Here is a 25,491-nt window from a genome sequence, read left to right as displayed (position 1 = left end):
ATAAGTATTGGCTTCATTTCCATGTTCTCTTATCACTAAACCCCTGGCTTCAGCCTGGCGTTGGCCACTGAATGGCTCCCTGTGCCAACACTCTGGACTTAGGTAAGAAATAATGTTTAAGAGCTGGGCAATGCTGTTACTGTGTCTCACTAAACCACCACAGATGGGATAAAACGTCTGAAATGCTCCCTAGAGGTTACTTTACCCATTCCTGCTTATTCTGCACCTCCTGCCACGGCCATCTCCCTGGCTCAGCTGATGCCTGTGTGGAGAAGTGCGATGCCATGTACTGGTGACTAGGAGATAGTGGCTGTTAGCACAAAGCATGTAATTTCTATTGCATTAATATGCAATTATTGTGCAACTAGGAGCCTATATTTGTGTAGCTGGGGGTCATGTCACTTTGCAGTGAACTGATGAATGAATGCTAAAGAAGTAATAAGAAGAGCAATCTGCCCTTGTACCCAATCCCCATGCTAACCGCATAATCATATGGTGCTGTTAGACACTATACCCAAGCTGTATTGTTCACAGAATCACAGAATGATTAGGGTTGGAAAGGACCTTAAGATCATCTAGTTCCAACCCCCTGCCATGGGCAGGGACGCCTCACACTAGACCATGTTGCCCAAGACTCTGTCCAACCTGGCCTTGAATACTGCCAGGGATGGGGCATTTACCACCTCTTTGGGCAACCTGTTCTAGTGCCTCACAACCTGTTCCAGTGCCTCAACCTTCCCAGGTTTCTTCTGAGAAGAACCCTGTTTTCTTGCTTAAATGGAGAAGGAAAGATCACTATGTGAAACCATGTGTTCAGATCCCCTGGAAATCATGAGCTGTGCATCTAAGTCCTCTTTTTGTGCTTGTTCTGAATCTGCTCTTCAATAATTGAATACAATTTAGAAGTCATTTTGGGGTGTTCATTGGTAAAGAGCTATCTTTTGTGTGGCTGAGAGGGCAAAGCTCCCATGATTTGGTCCCACAATCAGCTGTCACTTCCTGTGTAGTGTCTAGTTGTAAAGATTTCTGAGTATCCAGAACAGAATGTTACTTTGACTCCTGTTCCTCACACTGTGACTCACTAATGGATCTTTATCACCCCATCTCACTCATCAGGGCTACAGAAGTAAAGGTTAGAAGCATAAGAGCTTTAAAGGCTCAGCACTCAATTTAGAGTTAGACGGTGCAGAACTGGATGTTCCCCGAATGACTCTTCTACATAAAGCTCTGGTAACAGAGGCCTCTGCTCTAGCCAGACTTTTCAAGTGTGTCCTGCAAATGCTCTTCCCTGCTCTCCCAGTGCTGGAGAAAGGCCTGGGCATGAGGTTAGTAAGGTCACCAGGGCTTTTTGTGGTAGCCTTAGCTAGGTCACTTATTCAAGCAAAATTAATCACAGAATCAGTTTTTTTCCAGCTCCAAGGAGGGCACGGTGCAAGCTTGGTACATTCAGAGGCGGTTGTTTCTCTCAAAGAACCTCCTATTCAAAGCGAGGCTATTATCATCTCTCATTTTTAGGCGCACAGATTTTGCAACCTGAGATTTAAAGGAGCCTCTCAGAGACTGACACCTGCTTCTAATAGGATATTCCCATAAGCCTCCTCCCTTAAGTTAGACCCCTGTGCATCCTATGGCTTGTTTATAAATGTGCCCCATGGTAAACCTTTCCATTCCTCTGCTACATAGAAAAAGCACACGATCATTTTATGCCAAGTCTTCCTCTGTGGCTGGCAGCAGAGGTGAAGCTCAGGTGAAGAACACCAAACAGATGAGTTTATTTCAACAATTCTGGCTGGCAGAATCTAGCTGTGGGAAGAGCAGGCACGTTGTTTGGCACTTAAACACAGCTGCACTCAGGTGTGTGTGCTCAGTGGTATGCATATGTTCACATTTTCTGCAATCCTTTTTCTTTTTGTTATTGTGGTGTGGATGAGTTTTCAGTTCATGGATGGGGAGGTCCATGCCTAAGAGTTTGTACGTGTGGCAGCAAAACCTCGCGTGTGCTTGTCTCAGCTAATGACAAAGAATCAACTTTGATTAAAGCTCTTCTTAACATTTGAGAGCACATTTTCCTGGGTATGTTAAACTGTGGTCAAACATGATCCACATGCTTTGCAATGGCCTCATTAGTAGGAAGGCAAAAATTATGGAGGTTTTGAGCTAGAGCGAGGGTGTGTCAGGCCTTTGGATCTGGGTGTGTAAACAAGGGCACAACAGATTTTGCGAGTATAAACTCTGCAGACCCATAAGACTAAACTCCTGTGACATATTTATGTTTCCTCATACACAAATCACATTGACTCTCACACTCTCCTATCACATGGAGTTACCGGACTTCAAACGAAGTGGAGGAGGCAGCTGGATTCACTAAACAACATCTTGGGCACTATGAATGTGTGCCAGATAATAAGGGGAGAATCGCAATTAAAATGTCAAACTGTATCACATTTCCATAACAAAGTCAGAGAGGATTTCCCTCTCTGTGCCTTTCCTTTCTGTTTAACTTGCTTAGGGAGCTGAGACTGCTCTTTCCATGCTGTGGTTTTCAACCCCTGCAAGACATATGAGGTATATTGTTCTTGCAATGTTTGCTTCCTTCATGAGATAATTTGTTGAACACTTGAGCAAAACTGTGTAACAGAAGGAGCCAAAGTTGTCTCAGAGGAAACTATTTAAAACCTTCTGCTCGGTGTGACGCCTGCTTACAGACCTCTGCTCTTTGCTCTCCACTAATAATACCTCCACTTTGTTCTCCTCAGGATCTTGGAGGGCTTTATGAATGTGCTACACTCTTACAAGGTGTATAAAGCTGATCCGTGCGTGAAGCAAATAAGGGAAACTTTAATGTGTTTTAGTGTGTTTTAATGTAAAGGGAACTCTGGTGTTGCACAGGCTCACTCTCAAGATCATTGCAAAGGTTGTATTCGACCTTTAAACCTGACTCCAGGCAGGAGCTTGAAGCTGTGTGAAGGTTGTCCAAGACTCAGATAAAAATGGAAACTACGGGGAGCTTCAGATGTTTGGCAATGGTAAGAACCAATTTAGACCTAAAAATTAGTATCTCTATCAATTGTCTCCCTCCTGCCCACCTGGAAATCATGCAGGGACTTGCCAAACAGGGAAGAATTAGATCCTAAAACACGAAAGATAAGTTTCAACATATCAACAAAATATCATCTTCTTGGTGAAAAAAATGCTTCCCAGGCAGATTTTACTGCAAATACTTAATTGAGTGACCATTTGTAAAATGTCTCAAGGCTATCAGTGATATGAGCATTATCAACTGTTGTTCAGTGGTTGCTGTTACATTTGACATGCAAGTGGGAAACAAGATGGAGGTTGCTTCCCGTGGCAGCTGGCTCTTGTCCCCTTGGAGAATATAGCAAGCTCTGAGCCAGCCCTTCCCGATCTCCATAAACACATCCCTTGCTTTTATATACTGTAATAAAGGAGGCCTCACTCTGTTTTGCCTGGCCATGGCTGCCCTGGCCTTGCACAGGCACATCCAGCAGCTGGGTGTAAGTTTGAACTCTGGGATTCCTGCAGCAGCACCATCTGTGAAGGAAAGGGTATGGAAACAGATGCTACCGGGTAATATCTGAAGCCACTGAAGCTGCCCCCCAGCTAGAAAGTCCCAGGCAGACAGCAGCCCGTTTTCCCAGGCAGCCTGAAGGCCATGGGCTTGCTGAGCAGAGAGTCACTGAAGATGATTTGGTGCGGTGTTTCTTCCTCATGGAGCTGAACTGGAAGGAGGCTTCAGACCCTTTTGTAGCAGAGGACTGTGGAAGCCCTGCATGGTGACATGCACCAGCATCCATTCACTCCTCCTTCTGTAGCCCCTCTGAAATTCTTTCCCTACCTGCCACTGAGGGAACAAACATTATGGAAGAAAAATAGCCTGTTGAAGATGAGGAGCAAGATCTCTCCATGTCACTTGCATGGGTATGCTGTTGCAGAGAGAACTTTGTGGCATCTTGTGAGCTCAGCTATTCAGCCAAAAGGGAGAGGAAGTGGTTTAAAATGGATGTACCTCTGTCCTGCTTTTGTCCCAGTGTTGCAATGGACTTACTTGAAAGAGTGGTGTGTAAAACTTTTAACAGGCAGCTCTGCTCCATTGCTACCATCACTGTTACTCCTTTCCTCTCCATCTTCCCTGCACACACCACCTTTCCATCCTGCCCCATCTGCTCCAGCTTTCTGCCCTCTCAAAATCAATTCAGGGTTACCCACGACATTTTATGAGGTTCCTTCACGGGGTTCAGTCATCAGATTACAGGTACTTTTTTTTGCAAGGACAGTTTCTTTATGTGATATGTGAACTCACCATGTCTCCTGAAGGCCCCCACAACTACCTGTAAGGAGTTTGTGACTGTAACATGACAGTTTGTATTTCCACCCACTGCCTCCTCCAGCGCTTTAGAGTTAAATTTGTCCATGTGGAGGTGTCAGAGCCCCTTTCCCCAGCTGGTCCGTGTTCCCATGCTCACGTTTGGCCAGGCACCAATGACCACACAGCTGTAGCAGCCCAGGAGTCAGCTGGTGTGACAGGATGTTCTTCAGCAGACCCTGAAGCCCACACCACGCTTTTCCTTTGCTCCCCTGTCCAGCTGTGAGGTCTCCAGCCCTTGGAGCTGAAACTACATCTTCCTCCTTTCAAAGCTGGGTCACATTGAAATCTCCTGCCCAGCTTTTGCCGGTAGCTCCATCTCCCTGCAGCACTCTCGGCCAGGACATCTGTTATATTGTGTCTTGCAGTAGTATCTCATGAGTCATCTCCATCCTCCGGCATAATTGCAGACACAAAAGAGCTGGGTTGTGAATTGGTTGGTTTGGGCCCATGAGCAGCACAGAGACGTGCGTCACCCCCTCCCACGGGAAGTCCCTGTAGCATTTAACAGAAAAACATAACTCTGCCCATGCCTGGCAATTGCTCAGGCAGGTGGTGTCTGCTGGGGCTGCGGCTCCTTTTGCTAACCTTGACCATCTTACAGTTAGTTCCCTGTGTTCCACCCGTCTGCTAGCTGCTTCCACCTTTCGGTTGGCTCCGGTCAAGTATGTCACCGATTTGAAGCACCTTCCCAAAACATGTTCAGGTCTGAGCATGGCAAGGGGTGGAGGGAAAGAATCCAGCCCCAGGCAGCCCTAGGCCAAGCACCTCCCTGCCCAATCCAGCAGCAGTTTTATTTCCAACTCCAGCAAAGATTTTAGTGTGATGCACAGTGCAAACATGTCCAAAGGTGGTGTACCTGTGCTCCTCATAGGTTTCTCTGCTGAAGGTTAAGAAGAGGACAGGCCAAGGCTGCATTTCTATGCTTTATTTTCTACTTCACCTTTCTCCACATGCCATGCTTCATCCGTGCCCTCAGAACAGAAAGGCAATTCCCATTTCACGTCTTCCCACAGCAGTGCCCCACATGCTTCTCCCTCCTTGCTGATAAAGAGCCATAATCACAGGTCCTGTCGTGTGGAGTATCCCCAGTTTTGTTATAATATTTCATCATGGAGTCCAGAGCCATATGCGTAGGGTGGCCAGTGAAACCATTATGGCTTTGTTATCAGTTTGTTATAAAGAGATAAAAGGCCACAACTGCTGGCTTGTCTTAATTATCCGGCACATGGGTGATCCCACAGAACCACCAAGTCCAAGCCAGGTACTGCATCCAAAGCTACCACTTTAGCTTTTGCTATATGCAGACTATTTGGATTTTCTGAGAAGGCTGGTTTTTGGGTTTGTTTGGGGGTTTTTTTTCAACATTCTGGTGTATATTTGGTTTCTCATTGAAAAAGTGAAAGGGGAGACAAAGAAAGGAGCTAACACTGGAAAGCGTTTTTTGCCTCAGCAGTCCCCTTTGGTGGTGCGAGGGTTTCTGTTCTGTGGGGATTACCAATGTTTATCCCTGCTGCTGTCGTGGGCATCCTCTGGGCAAAGCAGGAGCATAACACAATCCCCAGCCTGGCAGTCCAAGCTGTTAATTTGCAGATGGAGAGCCAATGCACACATATTTTGATGCAATTCTCCTTCCCAAGTGCTCTTTCTGAAACTAGGACCAAGCAACATCTTTTCCAAGTCACACAGAGAGCCAGTGGCAGAGGTGGTGGCTCTACCCTGATGTCCTGCATCCCACTGCAGCTCTAAGGAGAGTGCTGCTCCACAGCACTCCGCATATTAATGGGGTCCCCAAGTCGCCAAGCACCCCTCCAGTCCTGTCCTCTTGCAGGTGCAGGCTGTTTGCAGTTGGTGCACCAAGGCTGGCTCTGTGTGAGCCCAACCTTCAAGGTCATGTGGGGAGCTTGGTGGAGAGGAGGGAACTGGACCCCGGCCGCTCTAGTGTCAGGTTAGCACCACTGCCACTGCATGGGTGAAATATTTCCCACCATCTGTGCTGCCTTCCTAGAAACAGGAAAGTCTCTACTGGCCCCTCTCTGTCTGCCAGGCAAGCACTGATTTCTTTTTTTTTCCCTGCTCTCATTTCTCATGGAGTCAATACAGAGAAGCGCAGTTCTGAGTCCCTCCTGAACTGTGCACTGGTATCCCGGGAGACCTCAGCATGGTTATGGAAAGAGGCTGTATTCACTCATTTGTACCTCTGAGAGAGGGCCAAGGTCTCTCTTCTGCAGGTGAAGCTCCAGAGCTGCTCCTGCTCATCACTCTTGGACTAGCCCCAGGGAGTGGGACCAGAAGGAGCGCTGCCAGTCTGGCATGATTAATGTGGGGCTTTGCCCAAAGGGCCCTTATCCTCTGCTAGATTATCCTGCAGCATTAGCCCCAGTTACCAGACAGAGGTAGGCTTATGCATGCCAGGCCACTGGTGCTCTCCAGACCTGGCAGATCCTCACCTTCATGCCCAGCAAGCCTGGGCTGGCAGGAACAGCATTTCCACAGCCGCTGCAGGCCCACAGCACCTTGGCTGCACATCTCCCCAGAGAGGGTTAGGCCAGGCCTGACCAAACCACCTCATGTGTCTGGATGTGCTTAAACTCCAAACCTGAAATCTCCACCGTGGAGTTTAGTGCAGGTACCCAAAATGCCTCCTTTTAGAAAAAAAAAAAAAAAAAAAGGAAAGAAAGAAACTGAGAGAAAGAATATCCCTCTTGTTTACTTCTTCAGCAGGTAACCTTGTGATTCTGTGCTATTTTGGTGCTGACATTCCTGGGAGCTTACCATAATAAGAAGCAAACACCACAAACTAAAATAACAGCATGAACCTAAGTGCAAGCCCTGGATTCCCACCTAGAGATTGACTCCTTTCCGAGAGCTGCTGGGTCTGTGATTCAAGTCAATGGTGCGGAATTAGTGGGGTGCTTATGAGGAAGGGAAAGATGAGTGGGGTCCAAATGGTCCAAAAGACTCTGATTCCCACACAGCAGTCTCTCTTTGCCTGATGCTCGGCCTGCGCTGTGAAGCAAGGCAGTGGGCTGCCTCCAGAAGCATGGATCTCACCTCACAAGTTTTACATCTTTCATGCTCTCATGCCTTGTGTGCTGTGTTGCCTTTGGCTATATGCTGTAGCAACCACTTCAGTTAGATGGTCGGTGCTGTGCAGCGGCAGGGTATGAATGCACTGAGTGTTGTGCAGCTACTAAGCAAATGCACAGAGGAACAACAGGCAAGTGAGCATGTGATACAGATATACAATCCACCAGCAGGCCCAGGAGACATTGTGTTCCACCTGATGTGAGGAGCAGTTGTCACCCAGCCACCCCTCTACCTGCCCCAAGCCCTGATAGCGCGTGCTGATAGACTTTGCTGTCTGTGCAGATCTCTGGGGAGAAGTGCTTCAGCTGGCTGGATTGCTAAACCCACTCAAAAGCTGGATGGAAACCTCAGCGCAGTCTACTAGACTGAATTGCAGCGGTTTCTGGCTGTTGCTTTGGAAGAGGGCAGCCACTGCACAAGATTTTCTGTTATAAAAACAGCCCATTTTACTTTTCAAAACCTGCCGCAGTTTTATGGGCAAGAAGACGTGCTTCTCCCCTTGTGAAACTTCATGACATTGGACAGGGTACAAAACAGAGGCAGACTTTCTCTTTAATGGCCATCCTGGAGAAGGCTGTGCAGCAGCCAGCCTATCACCCGGCAGAGCGTCCTGCAGATCCCGTTATATAACGCAACCCGAGCTGCCGTAGGACCTCGTCTGAATTCACCTGATTAAATTATTAGCCTCATGTCCTGGCAAGCATCTCACAAGGCTGCCTTGTGAGCTCCATAAATGTAACACCGGGCCTTGGGTGTCAGAGTGAGAGGGAAGCGTAGCCCAGCTTAGAGCGTTTGCCCCTAAACCGGAAGAGCTCTAAGCCCACAGGAGTGCAGAAGCCACATGATGCTGTTGCCTGTCCGACAACGCCGCTGCAGCCAGCCCAATGCAATGGCACCTGTCCCCACGGGCTGCTGGGACCACATTTCCTGCACACTGTCTTTTTACACGTTAAGGATGTAGGGAGAAAAGGTGACATGCACAGTGGTGAACAGACTTCATGCAATTGCCCAGCTGCCCCTCTGCAGTCACTGCTGGCAGAAGCATTAGGTCTAGAAGAGGCCATAACCCAGCAAAGCAGAATTGGTAGAAAACGGGGGTAAAATCAGGGCTGAGTGGACTTTGGAAAGATCACTGTGATCTCTGTGTGTGACTGAGGATCTATTCATGTCTACAAAGTTTAGCTAATGCAAAATAACCTGTAGAAAGAAGCAGCATAGCCTAACACAATTGGTGTTGATCTCCCATGAGTGTGAGAAGGCTGCAGTGTGACTGGGCACTATCCTGACTAGACATTTTCTGACTAGGAGATACCTGGAGTTTCGCCTGCGGTGAGCTTTGTATTCACTTCCCTTGCTTAAAATGTGCTCAGTGAGAACAAATCTGCTGTTTTGTAAAAGGTTTTCCAGCTCCCAAGCAGCCCAGTGACTGAGTATACAAGGCAATCAATGTTACAAGCACTGCTTATGCTACACCCTGGTGCACTGCCAGGATCCCACACAGATCAACCTGACCCAGCTGGAGAAATCATTGAGAAATAAGAGAGAGAGAGAGAGAGAGAGGGAGACCGAGTGAGAAGAAATCCTCAAATCCCCAGAAACACAATGTTAAACCCTCCCACCTGATCTGCAAAGCAGAAGCCAGCCCAGACCAAATATAAACCAAGGCTGCACAGCCAAAACAATTAGACTGCAGAAGGTCAGACAATCTGAAATGTGCATATCGCAGCAGGGCAGATATGCCTGCAGCCAGCTCGCGAAGGAGAGGAGGAGGAATGATGTCTCCCTGCACAGACACATTGGGGATCCTCTCAAAATCCGGTCCTCTTGGAAATCACAGGCATGACTAGCCTGGAGGAAGCCCATAGCCTACGCGGCTGTTGGCTGGCATCGCTGTGCCTGGCAGCAGCCAGCCCAGGTGCATCACTAGCTCTGTTCCTCCCTGCCCACTCTTGGATGTCATTGCAGTTTATAGGATTGTGGCAGGAGTAAGGGAAGGGCATTTTTGTGGACCCCAGCAGACTTACACCTGAGACAGGAAGACTAAAGCACTAAAGAACTTTAGTTTATGTTGAGTTCTTACCCACATAACCTGTCTGATCCCTTTTAATCTTACTAATCTAATAGTAAATCCTGCTATAGCAAATGCCCCAGCACTGCCAAAAGTGTTTTCTCTTATTTAAGACAAAGTCCTAGGACAAAGCTGTCCCTTTTCCACACTAGCAGGAGGAAGGGTAAATGTATTTCTAATGGAGAAGTTGAACAATTCTTCCTGGAGTGGCTGGACTTGCCACATGCTCCTGCTCTGCAAAGACAGGATTACTTGTCATGGTGCTGGTGAAAGGGTTGAAGCTGTTAACATCTTCTGAAAGTGTCTGCATGGGTAGTAAGCTGGAGAGATAAACAGTCACCACCGGTCTCAGCTTCATCTCAGACCTCAATGGGACTGTTCCTTTAAAGATGTAGCCTCCCACCAATGCTACTCAATAAACAGAGACCATCCTTACTCAAGTCTCCCTTGTAGCCCCTTAATGCTCCTCCTATGGAAACTGGCATGGGATGTAATAATTTCAGGCCAGCCCTTTAGGCTATAAGGAGTCTACCTTTCTCTGACCTAACTTCTGGCAACCCCTATCCTACTAAAAGCATCTTCATCTGTCTATGTTAACGGTACCCTTGAAACCACGACACCAACACCTCCAGGTGCCCCACCAGTTCTGTACTCCCTACTTGTGTTGTGGACAAGGGGAGCTCACAGCACTGCAGCAGCCAGAAATTGCTCTCTCTTCAGACAAAGTTTTACCATTCTAATGTTTTCGGATTCCAGTACCATCCTGAAAGACTTCAGCTGCCTGTCCAAAAGGGAGGATTGAGTCTGGAGCTCATAATTTGAACGCCATTCTTTGCCAGCCCTGCTGAATTTCTCAGCTGTTCTTCACCAGATAATGCACAGCCCTTTAATTTCATGCAGAGATGTTTAGCCTATGGTGTTTACAGTCATATGTTATCCTTACCATGACAACACTGAAGGGAGTGTCCCTCATATAATGATAACCCCTGCATATCTTCTCAGAAACACTGAGGTTTTCTACCTTGTGTTCCTGGACAAATTCCTTCCCAGAGCCTGTGTACTTACACTGTACCACAGTGAAAACATGTGCAACCATAGTAGCTGGATTTAAAATTCATCCCTTAGATCCAAGACACACAGCCTGCGTTCTTCTGTCTTGTCAGGGACCTGATGGCTGCCCAGGAAGAAGTGGGCAGGCTCATTAAGGAGTTAAGCATGTTTTCAGAGTAGATATTACACAGCTGTCCTACAGAACCCTGACACAGAAGCCTCCTTCCTCCTGCCTTCCCAAATCCCTCTCTGCTGCATTCACACAAGCCTTGGTACAAGATGGATCTTTGTCTTCTCACACCATGATCATAAATTTCAAGTTATGGACACTTGCGAGGGACGTTATAGTGGGCCTTTGGTGAGTCTATATCCACCAGCTGCTTGAATCCATCACCGTGTAGACTGTATAGCTCTTAAAGCAACTGAGAAGTTTCCTGCTAACTTTGCTAATTTGCCTTGGAGGCTGTGTTCACATGGAATGGAGGACTACTGAGGTGTGTTCACATGGGATGGAGGACTACTGAGGTATGCTCATGTGGGATGGTGGACAGAGGTACCAGAGGATTCAGACATGTTGTGGGATATCAGGGTGCTGAGCTCCTGAAGTGCGCTGACAGATCCAATGCCTGGTGTTTGGGTTATCAGCTTGCAATGACGTACTGTTGACTTCCACAGTATTTCCCATTTGTAGGTGCTGAAACCAGGTGCTTGCTCAAGGGCCAGTTCTTTTATTTAAAGGTGCAGTTGTTGGGGGTGTGTGAAAGAGTGAAGGCTGCTCTAGCTCAAACAGCAGCTGATGAACACTGAAACCTCAAGTCAAACACCGCTTCTGGTTTGGGGGTGGGTGAGTTATAACTTGTTATTTCAACGACAAAAAACTCAGAGTGGAAATGAAACATGACCTCAAACATACCCTAGGTGATAATCCAAGGGGAAGTGAATAGAAGTATAAAGACTTGATAAAAAGTGAGTTTACCCACATTTGTACAATCTGCAGCAGGTAGGGCCTTGCACTTGTTTGGGGACCGCAGTTACTACAGTAACAATAATGTGAAGGAAAGAAAAATAGGTGTGCCATGATATAAAGAAAAGGTGTGAATAGTGGCACTTCACTAGTAGCAGTGTTTTAGCCAACGGGAACTCTTCCAAACGGATGGCTTAACTCCATGCCTTTACTTTATGGTCTGCAAATATTTGCCTTTGAAAATGACAGTATTTGTGGGTACTTGCAATTTTCTTTGACAGCTGCCAGCAGTAGCTTTCCATAGCAAAACAAACTGGGGAAATGTAATTTCCTGAGGAAATTTCCATGAAAATGTAGCAGGTAAAACCTGGATAATGTTACCCAAAATGTTATGTTTTGCACCATAAAAATGGCTTGCTTCATTGAAATTCATTTCCACCTGGGCAGACTGACTTCCTTTTTCATGCTAAAATTACACCAAGAAAACAATAAAACCAAAAAACAACCCAAACAAAGGAAAAAGAGAAAGGGTCTGTTTTATGAAAATACCACCCCAAAATACGCCAGAAGGCCAGCAAAGAGGATGGGCTTCTCTCCTGCAAAAAGCACACAGACCTTGGGAGTACGGGGGCAAACTGTCAGGAAAAGGTAGTTGTGATACACAATCTTTCTTTTATTTGAAAGGATAAAGGGGAAGCTGGGGCACTGATAGATTTTGCTAGTTGAAAAAACTGCCAAGATCTTTCCAGGAGTCTTACAACTGGCAACTACGATCAAAATGTTCAAAATGACATTTGGAGATCATTAGAGTAATAGAAAAAGAAAGATCATAGTGAATGATGATCTAGTTAATGGGCTTCATGTTCTGAATAAATAGAAGAACAAATAGGCACTGAACAAAACCTTGTGTGTCTCTCATATATTACAGCTGAAAGATGATTCGGTGCTAACCCAAATAATTACAATAAAGGCAGGGAGAAATCTGTAGCCTTTTGTGAGGTACTAAGCTGACAGATTTGAGGAAGCCGGCAGACAGAGCTGGGTTGCAAATGTATGTATCTCCAGGCCTGACAAGAACAGCGCCCTAGGCTTTCTGACTTTGCGCTGTAGTCTCCTCTCTCAATTGGATGTGCTTTCTGGAGGAAAGAGTGAGAGAGTCTCTCCTGAACAGGAGCTGCTTTGCAATTTCTAATCCCCTAAATTCCCTTTGTCCTGCTTCCTCTAATTCTCCTCACATGAAAACATACCCTGCAAGGTTGTAGAATCACACATCTACAGTGTAGCTGAGTTGGGCAGGCACCTCTGGAGATCATCTAGTCCAACCCACCTGCTCATGGCAGGGTCAGCTAGAGCTGACCTAAGCTGTTCAGGGCCACATCCAGATTTTTCTTAAACATCTCCTGAGACGGATGGAAACTCCATAAGCTCTTCGGGCAACCTGTTTCCAGCTCTCTCTTGTTGACAAATTCAAACATTTTTAGTCCCTGGCTTGCAAGCCCTCTTATGATAATCAGTGAACTAAGGCTGCTCTGATGCCAAACATCTTGCTGATGCTACAGGAAGAGAAGACCAATAACCTACACGCAAATATATGCTAGGAGCCCTGTCTATGTAAGTTTCAGTGAGACGTGCAGATCACCACGCAATGTGGGAGTCATGCCCATGCACGCCCCAACAGGGAAAAAGCCCAGCGCTTCCACAGGGTTAGTACCCTCAAGGTCACCACAGCAGGGGCTGACGTAAGGCCGTAACCTTGGCAGGGTGGGAGAGGGGGAGAGCAGCGTTTCCACTTTGTGGAATAAACAGTACCCAAGGCTTCCCTGATAACAGGGGCTGTATCAATAGAGAACTTTATTCAGAAGGTTAATGAATTGATCTGATCATTCCTGAGATCATCTATTAGTCCGGTGCTTGCCCATGAAAGAGAGTTGCCCCGGAGCATACGCTGCACATCAGTGAATCAAATGTGCAAAGAAAGACACATGCCTGGAGAGAAAAGGAGCCTGAAGCGAAGCCTGACACTGAACAGCTGGACAGCAGCATATAATAATGGAAAGCACGTTGTGAATGCCACGTTATGCAAATAAAACAGTACAGAGGAGATTTAGAGAGATGAGAGGGACATGTGGTGAGGATGTAAGAGCTACCACCTTATTCTTTCCCAAAATAGGCCATAAATATTTTATGGAACCCTTTGTGACAGCAAAGTGCTCTGAGCCTGATTTTTATCTGAAATTAAGTGTCTCAGACACAATAAGAGAGCGGGAGCTCAGTACCAGACTGGAGGAAAAATGCCTGCAGTTGAAGCCCTCCTTACACCTCACACTACAGTGGGGTTTTCCCCAGAAATCACCCCTAACCCCTGTGCCTGCGAGTGCCAAGGGGAAGCATGTCCTGATGCAGTCCAATTGCCACAGCACTCCCTGGCTGGGCTCAGCTCCCAGGTGCCTGCCTTGCAAAATCCCCCACCACACTTAGCACTAATTGATACCTTTGTTAGGAGGCTTATCAAAGAACGAGAGAGTAGATGGGGTCATAATGGCTGAATTATCTCCTTGTTCCTGGAAGTGACCCTGCTGAGCCGAGGCTGAGGCAACTTGACAGGTTGCTGTAGTGGAAGCAAACGCTGCCCCTCCTCGTGTTGTAGCACTCCTGGAGATAAAGAGGGCTTAAGGCTCTGGGGCTGTCTGTTGAGCACAACGTGCTGCCAGTACTACATTTGCTGTAACAAAAGCAATAACTGTGCAACCTTGTCCACGTTAAAAAACCCCACTTTTGACAGGATTCACTACCTGGGTTAGGAGTTGCCTCTATGGCTGAAGGGTGCCTTAAAAGTCTGAACTAACCCATTGGGATTAAATCATGCCTAGAGCTTTCAAAGGGAAATGCTGGTTATGCTGATGCAATATGTACAGGCATGTGCCACTCACAAACAGCAACAAGCTCTGGTAGTATGTTGAATAACGGTCTAAACCAACTCTGGTCAGGAAATACAGTTCCCTTCTCCACTGAGTGTGTAATATGGGAAAAAGAATGGACCTGCTGCTCTGATGAATTATAAGGAAGCAGTGTGCCTGTCAAGAATAGCCATACTGTAATTATTTAGTGTTATGACTGATATGTACATGAGTTTAAGACAATGGCTTGCCTGAACTAGGCTGGAGCCCAAGAAGTTAGCTAGTGTGTGTTCACATTTACCTTGTCTTTGGCCTAGGCATGGTTTCTGCTAACCACATAGGCACAGGAAGATGCACTTTCAGTGCTATACACCTGGGAACTTCAGGAAGGCTTCTTAAAGCAGCATGGTAGATGGTTTAGTGTGGCTAGTGCTCATTTTTCAGCCACTTTGACAGCCCATCCTTTGCTTTGGAAGCACTGCTAATAGATGTTAGAGCTAGACTAACTACAGCTACATCTCTGTTCATGAGCACTACATTTGAACCTGAATGGCTGATATATTTGCTCATGCTTAGACTCCTTCTCTGTAGTTATAGCAGGCGTTTGTGCCTAAACTGGAAGGTTCAGCTCTCCTTTCAGCTGCTGGGTTCCATGCTCCTTTGGACACCAGATTGGATGGGGAGTATGGGTTCATTCAGTCCTCCTGCCTTGCCTCAGCCTGAAAGCCCCATTGCCTGGTGTGAAAACCTCATTGTCCAAGTCATTTATAAAACAGAATGGGCATGGAGAATCCGTCCGACGGTATTCTGCTCAACAGCAGCAGATCTTACAAAACCCCTTGGCAGTGTCAGCTGGGGCTAGATAAAAGCACCTGGTAAGCTCATCAGCCATAGGGTTGTAAGATCAAGGAGGAGATAATCCCTCTGAGCCATGTCAATGGAACAGGCTTATTTCCAAGCTCCCCTATACAGTGGTGGGGTCAGAGCTCCACCAACACTGTCAAGGAAGAGTATTCCCACTCATCCTCACTCTCCAGTGTGTGCTGCCATCAGCTTTTGGCTTACCCATGGAAGGCCCACCAAAACAAGCTGTGTCCCACTCTCAAAGCTCTTATTATCTTCACTGGAGATTTCACATGAGAGTGTCCATATGGAAGCAGGAATATCACTGACTTCCTTTGGAGTCACACAGAACACTGTGTCCCACTGCATCTTCCTGCCTTCAGGGCCAGTCTTCCTCTGAGGCAGGTCTGAGAGTTGCCAGCTTGTGAAATATAATTGGGACATTTCTACGCTGTCTCTGTCATGCAGCCTTGAGTTCAGGGACGTGTCGAATTCTGTGCTTCGTTTGCCCTGCTTGGTTTTCTTTCATGTCCCACATTGGGGGCGTTGATTAGAAGGGTGAAAGTAATTGCAGCTGCCCTTTGGTTTGAGGCAGTTTAATGCATTGCTTTCACAGTCTTTCTCCTCTACAAAGCGCATCCCTGCCCTGAAAAGTAAAAGTGGCTTCTGGTTGCAAAGATTGCATCTGCTAGCCAAAAGGTATAATAAAAACCTCCGGCTGGCATTGTCCAGCAGCTTCACAGAGGGGTGCAGCATCCTTTGCATGCCTGATCAAAAGAACTGGGGAGTAAACTTAATGAATTACACTCAGAAGTGGCTCTTTAGGGATCTTATGTTATTTTGGTGTAAGAAGAAAGTGGAGATGGCATTGGGATCTGCAGTTCAGCAGAGCAAGGGGAAAGAGGTGATGCCCTTCCTGTTAATCCTCATTTTTCAATCTGGTCCAGCATCATCTCCATCTTCCCAGCTGTACTACGAAATCAGTCAGGCCCCTTGGATTCTGCGGGAAAATCCTGCTCCAAAAAGCCACACAATGTTTGTACCTGAAATTCTGCTATTGTGCAGATGCCAGCAACAGCTTTTCCTGCTAAGCCAGGCTGTGCTGTTTTGGGCTCCTCTTGCCCTGTTTCTCATTGATAATCAGGTAGATAAGGGAGAGGATGCATTTTTTTCATCTCTGGAGCTGCATGAAGAAATGATTTTTAGCTTGGCAGCCTCGCTGGAAAATAATTTAGATTCAGAGAAAAACAAATGTAAATTTTTGGGGGTTTAACTCACAGGCAGAGGAAGGGGATCAGTCTTATTGTTTTCAGTTGACACAAAATGTTCCATGTGATCCCAAATGAAATGCTTAGCTATGGACACATGCAAACAAAGGCAAAGAGGGGGTAGGTTATGCAACTGCATAAGGAAGAAGCAGTTATTGCCATCACAGCCTTTATAGAGGGTAACAGCACATCTGTTATAGAGGGTGCAATGAGAGATGTCCATTTCCAAAGCCCCTGGAGCCTGGTGCAAGACTAGGTTAGGCTGTAGTCCCTGCCTGGAATCAAGCAGCTGCCCTGAGCATGGGGCTCTGACACTCCCTTGCCCAGAAGTCCAAGACTCACAGGGTTTCTGGGCCAGGCTGCTCTCCACCTCTTTGCCTTTCCTGCTGAAGATATTATTGTTTAAATACTGATTGGGCCAGAAGACATCCCTCTCCATCCTGCTGGGTGAGGGTACTGTCCCAGGAGGTGGTAGGCAGGGCTGCATCATCCCTTCCTGTGTGGGAGTTTAATCTGGATATCCTACGCTCTTGAGACTAGACATAGCAGTACAATTTGAAGAGCACTGCCTCCTCTTGCAGATCTGTGAAGCCAAACTTGGTTTGGTTTTTTTTTTCCTTCCCAGCTAGCATCATTCAGGAAATAGGGTAGTAATAATGTGTGAGGAGTTTCAGGACAACTAAAAACACATTTCCAGAGAATGTATTATTCTCTGGAAAAATAAAAATTGTTCAGGTCTATTCATGAACACACACTTGCAGAATTAGTTCCATATATCTGGGAAGGAATCGTTTCAGTCTCTCTTTCGAAACAGAGCAATTGTTGGTTATAAAAAATAGACCAGGAAAATAGGATGACACACAATTGGAAGTGCTTAGAACCTAATGAAGAAAATGTTATTTGCATTGGTGCCAGCATCATTGATATTAAGTAAAATGCAATTTCATTCAGCAAGCTTCTTCCTGATCCTATTGTATTCGCCAGTGGTTTTGCTTATGCAAAGAGGATGTGCTGCCTGTTATAGAGCTGTCTTTGCCTGTGTTATACTGGTAAGGGAATCCACTCAGCCTGTGCTGTGGGATCCATGATGTGCTCCATGCGGCTAAGTGTGGGACATGCTCAGTAAAAGACAGGTTCTGTCCTCAAAGTGTTCCCAAGTAAAGTTAGAACCAGATGCAGCAGGTGGCAGAGAGACAAACAGGCAATTCATGATGGGACACAAGACAGCAGCTAAGTGCAGGGACCTTAGACAACCTTCAGAATGAAAGGCTTGGATGTGTCTCGACCACAAATCACCTTGCTCCTAAGAGAACTGAGCTGTGGTAATACAATATGCCTATCCACAGAGCCACAAAAATGCAGGAAGCATGAAGGGAAGAAGAGCTTTGATATAAGGAGAAAATATTGCGAGGGCAATTAAACTAGAATGAGAGCATGAGGAGAGGAAGCAGGAGTACACAGTAACACAGATGACTCCAACCAGCACTGCGACTTCTCTTTGCAAGAGAGAGACTCTCTTTATTATAAGAAGATAGACTTGAAAGGATAAAAGGAAATACTTTTTCTGGCAAGGGTCTATTTTGCAGTTGATGCAAACAGTTCAGATTGAATGTGTGATAGACATGGGATTAAATTTACCCTTGCTGTAACTCAGGGAATGGACCATGTCTTAATAAAGCATGAATAATGCTTTACAATACATAATAATTATAATCAGTTACAATACATAACACTAGCAATACATGTGGTTTCAAAGCCCAGGCTAGCCAGGGTGAGATCACAAGCACTACCAATGCCCAGCTTCAGGGCACGGGATAATCAGCCATGAAAGGGGCAGAGTAAGTTATCCCTACTTGCATGGCATTTAGGTGAATTAGGAAGGGGTTTGCAACTTCCCATTAAGCATCAATTATCGTTAGCTGTAGATTTGGTATTGGACCATGTGGACGATTGCTTTTCCTAATGTGGTCCTTTTCAGCCTCTTGCTCTTTGAATAGACTGATCCCAGGAACTTCCTTCACAGCTTCTCCCAAGTGGCTTTCTAGTAACATTTTGTCAGAAGGGTGGTGTGTTTGGCTGTTTTCTTTCTATTGGTGTCTGTGGGCAGGGTGGGCTTTGTTGTATTTCTGCTGTTACAGGAGAGGATTTCTTAGAGCATGGACCAAAGAAGTATTGTTTCTTCTGACGAACAAATTGCTAGCAGCCAAACAAAACATTGCAAAACTAAACAGGACAGAGTGTGTGCTGCACTTCAAGAGGTTGGTCTTGTTGTGACAAGAACCAAAAGTAAATGTTAGCAGAGGACAAATCAGAGAGAACAAAAATCTGCCTTCTCTCTGGCCCAGTCAGAAATAAAGTCAGTCTGATGGATGGGTCACCTCTATGTGCAAGACTTTCCTTTTGTTGTAGGATCTTGAGTAGGGATTATTGCTCCCTGAACCCATTGAATTCCTTTGCTTAGTCCATGAGTGTTGATCAAACAAATTAGACCTTCATTAAATGGAAGGTAGCACTCTGTCCTCAGTGGAACTGGTTTTTCCCCCTTCCTTGGAATTTCATTCTCACTCCCCAGATGAGCCCCCCTCTCTCATGCTTCTATGCACATGAGGGAAACCATGTCTGCATTACCCAAACATCTGCTGTGTTATTTCACTGGGGAGCAGGGAACTACTCTGCTCTTTCTCTTGCCATAAAAGGTCTCAAGCAGTATTAGATGCCTGCAGTCTCCCATGGACCAACCACACTGGAGGTGACTTTGCATAATCAGATAGATCCTCAACTGACTATTTAGAGGGACATTTGCAAACTCTGCTCCCTGTTACCTCTGCCACCACTGGGGACAGGCTTCCCCCCAGCCTGGCTCCTACCTGGAGATTTCTATATACCTGTGCCCATCCTGCCCTCAGCTCTTCCTGCTAATTGATGGATCAGATCTGCTGTTGGTGGGGGCCTCAGGAGCACATTTCATGCCACTCCACATTCTGCTGAGCTATTCCAGGTGAAGATTGCACTTTGACACCCAGGGTGCAGAGTCAAGGTATTAGTAGAAGACAGCAGCCACTACTTCCAGCGTTGGGTCATATTGACACTGCAGCAAGTGAGGTTCCCAATCCAGGAGGCAGGCAGAGCCCAGTCCTTCTGTTGGCTTCATTTCAATTGAGACCACAGGAGGGAAAGACAAATGGTGGAAAAGGACCAAACAAAAAGTCAACACTCGATGTCCTTGGTGGTAGTGATGAGCTGAGCACCAGTAAGGTAGCAAGTTCCATCCCCACGAATTTGCCAACAATCAAACTCCAGAACAATGTCTTCAGCCCTGACCCTGATGTTTCTAATATCTGGAGAGTGCTCAAGATGGCAATGTATGGCTCAAAAGGCAAATATGTGTACAGCTATTATCAAGAATGAAAAGAGGAAATACAGAACATGCCTTTCATCATGGATGCGATTTACTGCCTGCCCCTACCCTTCATGACATAGACATGAGATCTCCCCTGAGGACACTTTTCATTGAGAGAGAAAAAAAACAGATGGGCTGATTTTTTATTTTTCTTTAGTGCTAAGAGCTGCATGATTCAGTATTTAATTGGATGAATATAAACTTCAGCAAAGACAAGTCTGGAAGGCAGGAGGGTTATTCTTGTAGTATAAAGATGAGAGGAAGCAGTGAGCAGGCTGGAAACAACATGGAGTTAGAGAGGCTGGTTTTGGAGGATTTATAAAGAAATAAAGTAATTTTAATTGTGTGACAAATTTTACTGACCTTTCACTGGAGACAAATCTGTCTTTTATCTTTTATTTGATTTTCTACGTAGATCAGCCCTTTCGGTTGAGATCATTTCAGCTCTTGGAAAGGCATTGCAAACCTAGCTGAGACAACAGACATTTGAACTCAAAATGATCTTTTTTTTTTTGACACAAGAATTAAGTTTCATGGAATGATTGATTTCCCAACACAATGCATCACAAGATACTGGCCTGCTGGCTTTCTCTCTCTGATTGTGCAGCAATTCTCTATTCTGCTCCTTGCTTTCTTCACACTATACTGGCTGCTTTTATTATTTCATTGATAGAATTGCACCTGACTCTATTTTTACAGCTCTCCCTACTTACAGCTGTTATGGTGAGTTTAATTGTAATGCGTCAGCAAGCTCATGATAGGAAAAGGGTCGGAAGGGCTGTCCCCGGTTGACAACTCCAATCCCCTGCTATTACAGACAAGTGAATCCTGTCATAGCCTTCATAAATGCAGCAAGCTCCATCATCAAGAAGCTTTTAAGGTAACCTTTCTGGTTGTCTCACTGGAAGTTTGTTTTCCACCTCTCTTCCCTCTTGGGTGTTCTGATTATTTGTACATTATTTGTGCATTGCTTTGTTTTCACAAAGGTGGATATAGTGATGGCTTCTTAAAACCCCTCCTTTTATAAGTTTGACATGTAGTTAATTCTTTGTTGTTGGTGATTAATCTGCTGGCAGAGCATTCAGAGCAGGGTAATATATAGAGTGATATGGAGCAATCAAAGCTGATGTTGATTTAGTCCTAATACCAAATCAATGCCAAGGTACATGACTTCTGGTCTGCTCTCCAATATGTCAATAAAGGCTACAGGATGAAATGCATCCTGGAATTTGAACAGAATTTAACAACTACCTCAGCACTGTGGTATCTCACTACAGAGAGCTGAATTTCACTTGCAGAGAGCACACGCTGATGTGTGTAACACTCTGCTTTGGGCTTTTAAAAACTATATCTAAGCACTGCAGAGCCAAACTTTCTCTGGAGTTAGAGAAATATATGCTGCATGTGCTAATGCACCACAAATCAGTGTTCACTAATACTCCATGGCGTTTCATGTCGAGGAAAGTTTCTAGAAAGCAGATAAGACAGAAGAATTTATCTACAATCAAGAAAGGTGTGAAACACAGGCTGGGAAACAGCTCCAGAAGTTCAGAACTTGCCTGGCCTGTTTTTGCTATTAGGTCTTGGAAATGCCCAAACTCAGGCCACTGTAACCTGAAATTCTTACAGCTTTCTAGGGAACAACACTGATGGAAAATCCACACTGGCTTAACATTTTAAATGTGCTAAGGTTACTGGTCAGTTTCTAATTGACCAACAGCAAATTAATCAATAAAAAGGGTGCAACCAACTACAAATACCTGTCACCAATGTTATGTGTCTGGGAGGTACAAATCATATGCTGTCATTTTCCAGCTTAGTGCTAAGTCAGTATCTAAACCACATAAACCTCTGGCATATCATATTTTTGTAAGGAGGTACCCAAATAGATTAATGCTCTCGGTCTTGTAGTGAAAAAGACACATGGAAACTCGTCAAAAGAAAGCATTCCCCTGCATAGAAGCAAGTGGAACATGAGCATTCACAATCAGCTGTTCATTACAGAAGCTTTTGAAACTGTGAATAACTGGAAGAAATGAGAGACACACTATCTACTTCTGCACAGGTAACAGGAGAAGAAGGGACCCCCTGTCCCGCTTGTGGAGGGGAAGACACTTGCTTCTGCTATGTGGTCCAGCCTCCTGCAGAGGAGATCAGAACTTAACTGGATGCACTCATTTTAAATGCAGAAAAGAAAAAAATCAGCCAGAGGAAAGATCATAAAAAAAATAGTGAGTCAAGTTAGTCCAGGATTTTAATTAAATGACAACAGCAACAGAAGATACCAAAGCTGGCACATTTTTGTGGGCAGAACTAACATCTCCAAAAGAAATTGATGTTAGTCTTTGGAGGAGTATGTCAAACAAAAGTATTTTTTGGGTTTCCAGCTGTTGAAAGCCAAATGCAATTACATTTTTAGGAGCTGGGCACTGAAAATTGCAACCCAACCCTGGAAAACTTTGCTTTGCAATCAAAGTAGTTTTTCTACAGGCTCCCCAACAAAAACCTGAAAAACTTTTAAGTAAAAGCTTCAGTATAAACTTGCAGAAACAATGACCAGTTGAGGTTGCAATTCATATGGCTGCTCTCAAGGCCTGAGGGGTCTTCAGATGACTGTATTTGGGAGGTCACTACAGGGTCATGATGTTTGATATCATTTGCAGTCCATGCAGAATCTCTTGGAGAGGATCTCAGGGTTGCAGCACAGAAGACATACTTACTCTCGTTCTGGAGGAAGTTTATATAACTAAGCCAACAGAAAAATACAAGCACAGAATGACTATAAAGCCTCAAAGGATCAAGGATAAAATGAACAAACAAGTCTACCCTACCAACCCATGACAGTGCATGTGCAGACCATAGTGACTTATTACATTCTTCAGGACATAAGAACCCCAAATGCATGTATGCCAGTGCTACTATCAATGTGAGAGACCTGACTTATGTACACCCTCCTTTTCTACAGTGCCCAGCATGGCTCGCTGTGTTGTCCAGGGAAGAGAAATTTCTGTTCAGCACGGCACGTGCATGTAAGTCTTACTGGAGAGTAACAGTAAATATTCCCTTCAGTATTTTCATGAATACCAACGGATGTGAACAGATGCCTGAAATTAAGAAGGTGCTTTGCAGAAACAAGACTACAGTCATCCCTTGAGAGGATCCATACTGGCACAGACTCCTGGGTATTGATACCTGGGACTTGCTGCCCTGGACTTGAGGAACAACAGCCATCTCTGCGTGCCTGCTGAGCAGATAGGTAGTATGGAAGATGCATTTAAGCACTGGTCGAGTCTCACAAATTCCACTTGGGATTTCAAAGAAAGGAGATGCTGTTCTACACCCCACAGATACTGCTTGTTTCTGCGCCAGAGGCTGAGGAGTTGCATGTGCCTTTCCTCAAAGCCTAGCAGAATGTCCATGTCATTCCTACATCTTGGACCAATGCGAAGTCTCAAACAAGCTAGATTTACTTCTCTTCTTGTTACTGCATGGAACCTCGCTAAGTAAAGCTCCAGTTTCATGTGTGGAAATAGCCTTTAAAATCTGTGCTGGTCATAACCAAAGTGAATGTCTGCCACTGCCATTTTTGAGGGAGTAAAACCAACACCATCTATTCACAGTCCTACACCCCTTTTTCTCCTTTAGCCGCCTTTCCTTCCCCTATGCTCCCTGGGTACTCTCATGATAGAGAAACAGAACCGTAGATTTATGATCAATTGACGATTTTACTGTAGGTACCTATTCATGACCACTATCATCTGAGTCACTATCATCACTATCACTTCTGAGGTTTTTGTGCTAAAATCTTTAGCATTTCACCCAATCCAAGGCTTTTTTTGTTTGAACAGTCAGGGATTGTCTATTTCTCTCTGTGTTTATACAATTCCAAAGATAATGGGGCTATTTTTGATTTATCATTAGGCATCACCACAACAAATCTAACACGAACAGTATGGACATCCTGCTCCCACCTGCACTTCAACATGAAGATTTGTAAAGTATCAGATCACTGCTGGCAATCCCTCTATAACATGAAACACCCACCTCCTTCAACATTTAAAGTTAGGACATCTTTGAAAAAAAACCAAACACATTTGCATGATAACATCTGCACACTGTGTTCAGCTCAGAGGGAGAAATGTGTTTATTAATGCCAGTGAGGAGCTTGCTCACAGATGTGAATATGAATAAGCTGTGGCACGCAGGTAACTCTACTCTGATGTTGTCAGATCTGGTAACCTTGGGTACTGATGATAGCAATAAAGCCTGTGTTACATACTGTCGTGGTTACAGCTGAACCCAGGACAAACACGCAATCTTGGGTGCCAAGGTCATCCACCTTAACTTGCACCGACACAACCAAGCATGGGTTTTCAAGGATTGTGTGATCATTGGCCATAGTTAGAGAGGTCCAGTCAAAGGAACATATAAGATAACAGGCCTCTGAGAGGACTGGGATCACCATGATTGGCTCTAGGAACATTTGCTGCAGAAAAAAACTCACAAATCTGAGATAATAACTTTGCTATATTTGACAACTTTCCTTTAGAACAAAGCTATCAGTTACAAAGGACACTTGCAGTAGATGGTGAAGGATCTCAGGTGCTTCTGCTTTGGGGAAGCAGGTGACACGTCAGTCCGTGGTCCCTCATCGTCACTGATATCTCTCATTCCACTAAGCATCAGCCCTGATTTGTCTCTCCCCAGATGACACAGGGGCTAGATTTAGATGTTGAGGACACATCTATCATAAGTCCTATAAATAGTTGTCACATCCATGTACAGTATCTTACTGGACTATTTACAGCACGATCCAAAGCCCCTTGAAGCCAATGGAAAGGATGCCATTTACCTTACAGGGCTTTGGATCAGGCCATAAAACCTCTAGGGTATGTGACCACACTCTTCTAGGCCTATCACAATGTGCATGGCAAGCCATGGTCTGTAACAGGCTTCCATTTGGACCTACTGCATTTTCTGGCTGTGGGTAAACAATCTCAACAGGAGAGAGGAAGAGAACCACACAGAATAAAAGTAGACAGGGACAAGAGTTGGAAGGAGTCCATTTTCTGCTTTGGTACATTTTCCTGCATATGATAAGGGAAAGATTAGAGAGAATGAAAAATGAAAGAGGACAAGGTGAGAGAAGGTTAGGAGATAGCTGGTGGGAAGCACCAAGCTCTGTGGCTGAAAGTCTGTTGTCTGCACTGAGATGTGCTGGGCAAGCCTATTTTCTTTGCTTAGTATTTGTTATTGTGTCTCCTACCTCAAAATGGGAACAGCAAGTCCTGAGAGGGCGTTTACTCTCAGTCCTTCTGCACGACACATGTACCAGCAGAATTAGGCTGTGTAAACTTCCTTCAACAAAACTCCTGCAGCAGATAACATTGTGCTTTCTAGAGCAGCAGGGCAGAGGGACAGGAAACGTAACCCAGCTTGGAGGACTGGGTGACGGGCTGTTCTGTTACTCCTCTTGCAGCCTTGGCTTTCTGATATACTCTGATATAACCAGCTGCTGTCCATGTAA

This window comes from Strigops habroptila, chromosome 10 (genome assembly GCF_004027225.2).
Source record: "Strigops habroptila isolate Jane chromosome 10, bStrHab1.2.pri, whole genome shotgun sequence".
NCBI classification, from domain to species: Eukaryota; Metazoa; Chordata; class Aves; order Psittaciformes; family Psittacidae; genus Strigops; species Strigops habroptila.
The sequence above is the reverse complement of the archived record's forward strand: the minus strand, read 5'-3'. Positions refer to the sequence as shown.